The sequence below is a fragment of the Fukomys damarensis genome, unplaced genomic scaffold (genome assembly GCF_012274545.1).
Source record: "Fukomys damarensis isolate Sample0158 unplaced genomic scaffold, DMR_v1.0_HiC HiC_scaffold_2, whole genome shotgun sequence".
Lineage (NCBI taxonomy): Eukaryota > Metazoa > Chordata > Mammalia > Rodentia > Bathyergidae > Fukomys > Fukomys damarensis.
Window position 1 is genome coordinate 17,853,060 of NW_022900914.1, and position 6,816 is coordinate 17,859,875.

The following is a 6,816-nucleotide window of genomic DNA, read 5'->3' on the forward strand; positions in this document are numbered from 1 at the left end:
TCCTGAGTGCTCCTGCACAGCAGTGAGGGCGCTTCCTTCTAAAGGGCGCGGAGGCCCTGGGCCCAGGAAGCGACTGCACCTTTTCCTACCACTCGAGACACCCGAGAGAATAGATCTCCGCGAGGCTGCGGAAAGGGCGCGCCAGGGAAGGGGAGGGATGTACCTACCTAATTAAGTAGGGATTGTAGCCCTTGACCTCGGTCATCGGGTGTAATATAAAAGTTGTACACTTAACGCGGGTCAGACTATTGCTTGGAGCTCTGTGCGCCCTGTAAACCCTGTTTTAATGGGATAAGTACATAGGTTCAGAGAGGCTATGTGGCAGCCAAGTCACACAGCTGCCAAGGGGTGAAGATAGGATTTGAACCCACAGAGTCCTACTGTAGGTTTACACAGAAGAAAATCTCAGATAAGACACCCAAATGCCTTCTTTATGTTCCTTAAAAATCAGCTAGAAAAATTTAATTGTTTTTGTTTTCATAACAGGATTCTGAGGATCACAAAAAAGAAACGGTATGCTTGCTCTGCAATAAAACTGGTTGGGAGAGGCCGGTGGACAGTGCCTCCTCGTCGACCTCACTACTTTTACAGGGAAGGGGGATTCACTGGGAGGGATTTCACACAGTGTGGTGCAGTCCTCAGACTGGTGATTAAGTCTGGGGAAAGCTGCATTGGTCTAATAGTGAGCGTGAATTTCTGCGAGCCGTCAGCCCACGCGTCTACCGTCAGTTTTCTGTTGCTGTAACAAAATACTTGAGTCTGGGTAATTTAGAGAGATTTATTTTGGCTCGCAGTTCTGGAGGTTTGTTAGTCCAAGAGCACCGTGCCAGCTTCTGCTCAGATCCTGGCAAGGGACCAGCACCACCCCAAATCCCTGAGGGAAACAGGAGGCACCTGAGGAAGAAGGAGAGCAGAGGGGACTGTAACCCCACTCTAGCTAGAGCAGAACTAACTCACAGCAGAACTCCATTCAATGAGGGCTTTCCTATTCCAAACACCTCCCAAGAGGGCCCACCTCCCAACACAGCACTGAGGAATCAAAGTTCCAAACCATGAAGTTTTGGAGGACATATTCAAACCATAGAACTTCCCTTTGGATTGAGTTTGGTGGCAATCTTACAGCGTTCAGCTTTAGCAAGACTCTTACTTAATAATTCAGGACTGCTGCACGCATCCATCTCTCACCAGACAGCAATAGATGGAAATTACCGGTGGACTGATGCCAATTCCGAACTGTCAGCATTCCTAAAAGCCTTTATCACAGTATCTCTGCACGAATGAGGGCAGATGGAAGTTGCCTGTGTACCTAGTATGTTTCTATTTTTAAAAATATAAAACATAGTTGTTCCTAAGACCTGTTTAACTCCTCAGTGGTGCCATACAATTTTCAGATCAACTAGTCGCATGCCTTCCTGACATAGCAAATAGCTAAGGAATGTCCTTGGGCTCAGCTGTTGTTCTAGGACATGCCTCAAACCTGTTGGATAAATGCTGTCAATGATAAGTGCTCATCAAATACGGCAAACTAAAGCTGCTGACAATGGTGCATCTTCAGAATCTCAGGCCTCGGGTTCTTCCAGGTTTATAGTGCAAACCTCATTAGAAGGCTCACTTGGAACCTGTGATGGAGACTTGGGTAGATGCAAAGCAGCCTGTTCATGCCCCTGATTTAACCCAAGATGGGGCTCTCGAGGAAGTGGGACTCCATGTCATGCTTATTAATAATCTTTACAACTTACCAACCAAAGCAAAGACCTAAGACCCAAGGAGTTCCTTTCAGTCAACAGCACGCTATATGGGGATTTCACTTCCCAAATCTCAAACTTGAATTATTTGCTGCAAATAACTTTCTGAAAGAACAGTTAAGCTACAGGATAGTTTAAAGTAGAGGTTTGAAATGCCTTGTGCTGTATTGATTCCAAGGAACAGCTTAAGCTCGTGTGATCAGGACTGGAATGTGCTTCTCAGGGGGCAGAGAAGGATGACTGTGGCACCTCACAGCATGGAAGGATCCAGGTGAGGCTGCTCTACCTGGTCTCCGCTTCTTCTTGTCCCTGCCTGGGCTCTGTTCTGCCACCCTCCATGTGCTGGGGAAGCTGGCCGTGGGCTGAAACTCTATGTAAGGAGAACATCTGTCTTCCACTATGGTGGACCAGGCTGGCCTTGGGTTCCACCCAGTGCTCAAACACTGGTTCTGTCATCAGAAAAGGGTTGAGTGAAACACTGCAGGAATCCACAGTCTACTCCACTTATGTGTTTCTGCTCATTGTTCTCTTTGGGTTGCAGGAAAACCCAAACCTGTTATTATTATTATTATTATTATTATTATTATTATCATTATCGTTATCATTATTACTATTATTATCAATCAGATAGGTGCATTTTCCCTGGAGCCAATAGCCAAGAAAGCTGTCAGGACTGAAGTGAACTTTCTTGGGCCTCTCCCTCCAGCATGACGTTCTGGGTAAGCACTATGCTCCTCCAGCCCCCTCCCCAACAAACACACAAACGTGTGCCAAGAGGAGAATGGGGCGGAAACAGCCATCTCTGAAAAGCCCTCACCGCTGGGCTGGGCAGGAGGCCGGAGTCAGGCTCACGCTGGTAGGCAGGAGGAAGAGGAATGTGCCCAAGTGCCCAAGGTGACTGAAGGGGGGCAGAGGGAGGGGCGGCACATCACCCATGGCAAACTGAGAGGCTCTTAGCAGTTGCTACCAAAACTCTGTGTCACACAAATTGCTTCTGCTTCCTCTTGGAAGACACAGGTTTGATAAACACTGATGTGTTCTCAGAAGCCCTCTTTTTTTTTTTTTTTTTGGTACTGGGGATCGAACTCAGGTCCTTGCTCTTGCAAGGCAGGCAGCGGAACCACTGAGCTAAATCCCCGGCCTTGGAAGCCCTCATTTAGAAGATGCAGCACTTCATGCAAAACTCATTGCAGGTTAAAGTACATTTCTTTACCCTTTCCCCTTCCAACTTGGCTTTGCTAAGGTCTTTCTGTACAGCAGCTGATCTTAGCAAAAGCTACAGCCCTGAGGATCTATTATTCTCATTTCTATTTTATTCTGTTCTATTATTATACTAAGTTCCCACCAAAATACTTCCCTAACTATTCAGAAGCAAATGGCCATCAATAGCTGTGAGTTACTCCAAAATGATTTAAGGGAAAAATAGAGAGGTACAGAGACCAGGAGAAGGTGAGGGAGACAGAATGATAACACAACTGTGTTAAAACGTTCTTCACAATATCCTTGCAAGTCTTTAAGTTTCAAATGATATCAAAATTGTTTTTGCCTTCTCAGCTTTTATGGAGAGTTGCTTATGTGAAAGGACAGTGAAAAAACCTGGGACTGATGCACCATTTAATGACTATCCTCCATCTGACACACTGTTTTCGCTTAGAGTTCAGGGCTCAGAAAAAGCTTGTGCTTGCTCAGGTTCTATGGTTTCCCTCAGAACCTCTCTGATGATACTTGCTGTCTTTGGTCTTTGCATGCTGTTGATGTGTCTGTGTCTTCTATCGTAAGCTTCCTTCGGTTCCTTTTGAAATTAGATGGAATATGATCTATAAATATCATCCTGCCCTTAGGGTCCTTAGGGTTGCTCTGTCCCTGGTTGAAGGACCCTTCACTATAGGTTTCACGTGCTCCAACGCCCCCAAACAACCCTCCTCTTTTGTTTCTTCCTTCTTCCTTTATTTTCTCCCTCTTTTTTCTTCCCCTTGCTCTTCCTTCACCCTTCTTTCTTTTCTCCCGTTTTCCATTTCCTTGGGTGCACGCTCACTTTCCTTGCCTGCTTCCCTGGTGAGAGCATTCTTTTCTCAAGCTGTTTCCCTTTCTGTTCTTTCTCTCCCTTCCTTCCTACTTTCTCTGCTTTCCTTTTCTTTCTCGCAGAAGAGAGTGGGGTAGAAGAGGAGAGAGAGAAAAGGAGCAGAGGAAATAAGGAGACTGTCCAGGGACATAAGCAGCTAAAATAAGCGGGGGGAAAAAACGAGGTAGGAGGGAAGGAGAGAAAGAGGAAGAAGGGAGGGAGGAATGAATGAAAGAAGAAAGAGAAAAGTGAACAGAGTATCAAACCCTGCGGCTGAAAGATAACCTTAGTGATCGTCACTGCACTTTCTGTCTCAGGCAATACATGAGTCCCTTCTGCTCGGCATTGTTGGGGTGAATCTCGCCAGCTCAGCACAGGGATGATTCCCTGGGAATGGAAAGGAGGCCACAGTCTGCAGCTGTCTTTGCACGTTCGTGTCCAGGTTTCTCCTACCACCTGGTCCAGTTCCGAACAGTACCTCTTCCGACGATGGAGCAAGAAGCTGGCTCCCCACAACTTTGATTGGCAGATGAGTTTACTTTCCCAATTCTTTGACTAAAAAATTCTTTGACACACACACACACACACACACACACACACACACACACACACACACACACAAATCTTCAGGAAAATGGAGGACAGTGTTTTTCATTTTCTAAAATTAAATATTGCCAGGCTATCAGGAAAATATAGTCAAGTAAAGCAATCCCCCCCAGACAAAAAAAGACAGTGTACATTTGGACTCAGCTAAATCTCAGCATCTAGGCATAAACATGTCAGCTGGTGCGGCTTTCAGATTTCCAATGTTGTCTTATTGGAAGATCTAAATTCAAGTCTTATTTTTTCTCCTGCCTTTAGTTTCTTAGTTTTTAGTGTTAGATCTGGTTTTTTCACACAGTTGTGTTCTCTTTCCATAAAAGGGATTAAAAATTCAAGTCAAAAACTGTAGTTATGGGCCGGGGATTTAGCTCAATGGTTCCGCTGCCTGCCTTGCCAGTACAAGGTCCCAAGTTCGGTCCCCAGTACCCAAAATAAAACAAAACAAAACAAACTGTAGTTATATCCAGGGTTTGAGAAAATAATTAGCAGTGAAATAACAAAAGTAGTTATTCTTCTTCTACACAAATCCCCAAAGAAAATGGAAGGGCAGGATAATTATATGTTAGCTCTTTAAATATTGATTCCCAAGATGAGTTTTCCCTTCTGCTACCAAAGCAGTTGTTTCTCAGCTGTGGCCTGGTCTTTTGTTGAAGTGCTTTGGTTAGAAAGCTCTGAATATTAGAAGGTTCCTCCTAACACCAAGAAAAGTCCACATTGAATTTTCTTGTCTTCTGCAAAACTCAAAGTGACCCTTTGGAGTGGCAGGAATTAAGACCAATTCTCCTTTCATGCAACAAGTCATAGGATGGCTATTGTGCTACCTCTGCCCCATCCTTTCATTTTTTTTTTTTTAATTCCCGGTTATTTCATCATTTGAATAAATTGGTTCCGAGAATCTTACTCAACTTATCTGTGCCTTCTAGACAATGCAGTTCCTTACTACATCTATCTAAGAATGTGCCTGTACCTGAGCACAATACCCCAGAGGTCACAGTCCCCCTTAACCAGCAATGTGGTTACTTTTTATCATGCATAGTGTTTCTTTTAATGCAGACTAAGTTTTTGGTTTACTTCAGCTAAAATCCTCATCTTTTACTATAGGACCTGATGGCTGGTTGTCCTAAATTGCCTTTGTACAATTATTTTTTTTAAAAACTACATGAGAGACTTTACATTTATTCATATTAAATGCCTCTTGTGGCTTTAGGACAGTGTTCTGCTAAAGGCAGCTCATGCTGCTATTCTCTCTGGCCCTGAGGTGCAGAGACCAGATGGAACAAGAAAACCACATGGGAAAAATAAATCTGTGGCCAGTGATGTCTGGCCACATTACTTCTAGGAAAAGATCTTTGGAATGTGGTTGTCACCCTGTACACTTACATTATTATACATCCATATTATGATGCATATTTCATTGTCTTTCTGTTTTGACCAGATATAAATTCTTACAACACGCATAGTACACAAATAGACTTCTGTGCCAAAGGAGTCAGTCAATATATAATACACAGAAAAGTGGGGAAACCCACACTCCTATTCCTTCCCAGAACTAACTACAGGAACTGTGTGCCTTCTATTGATGTTCATGAATGTGGCTGTACATATATGTATATTTTTAATACAAATGAGATCATGCTAGAAGCACTGTTTGTTGACTTTTTTCCAACTTAGCTATTATCTTGGTGACTTCAATAGAGAATACAGCTCTACCTCTTGCTTTCAAACTATTTCTAGTTTAACTGTGACATAATTTGTTTACCCATAAATAATGACTCAGATTGCCATCGTGTTGCTCTCCACTCCATTATTATAGACTCTAATGAAGACTCTATTGTAGACTTTTGCTTTTGCATGCAATTCTGTGCCTGTTTACAAATATTCAAGGAGAAGCACTTGAGTCAAGGGGACTGTATGTGTATGAAATGATATCACCTCATTGACATCTACCAGTTGCATCTCCACAAACCTTGGTTTCTATTCCAAGTAGCATATGCCAAAATACTCTTCCTTCGATAGAATCTGACTGTTCCTATAATTTAGTTTTGCAAGTATAGAACCAAACCAAACCAAACAAAAATGTTACTTGTCTTTCAGACTATTGCTTAAAGAATATGTGTGCTTATCTTCAGATCATCTTCTCTTCTTGGCAAATGAAGGAAATCCCCAAACTAAAGCCAGTAAAATAGTAGAGGGGGAAATTCCAGATCTCTGCATCCCTGTGGAAGGTAGCACAGAAGCAAGAGAGGGGGTGACCTGAGCTCACACCCATATCCTTTCTGAGATGATGCTGATTCCTCACAGGCCCCTGGGCACGGACCCAATGCTTTTCAGGCTTGTCTACCCTCCAGGGGAGTTTCAAGCAGTGCAGCCAGCACACTCCATCAGCAGGGTTTGGCTCCTGGAACC

General features: G+C 43.7%; 1 long non-coding RNA gene across 2 annotated transcripts; it reads left to right on the top strand.

The window, feature by feature from the left end:
* The first annotated feature begins 6 nt into the window (after positions 1-6).
* Positions 7-6,039, top strand: LOC104853472. 2 transcript variants are annotated; one of them, XR_777794.1, is made up of 4 exons: positions 7-2,016; positions 2,373-2,464; positions 2,836-2,938; positions 4,125-6,039. It is a non-coding gene; the product is annotated as an uncharacterized LOC104853472 (long non-coding RNA). The 2 variants fall into 2 exon arrangements; XR_004517249.1 differs by having other exon boundaries at positions 7-2,464.
* The last annotated feature ends 777 nt before the right edge of the window (positions 6,040-6,816 follow it).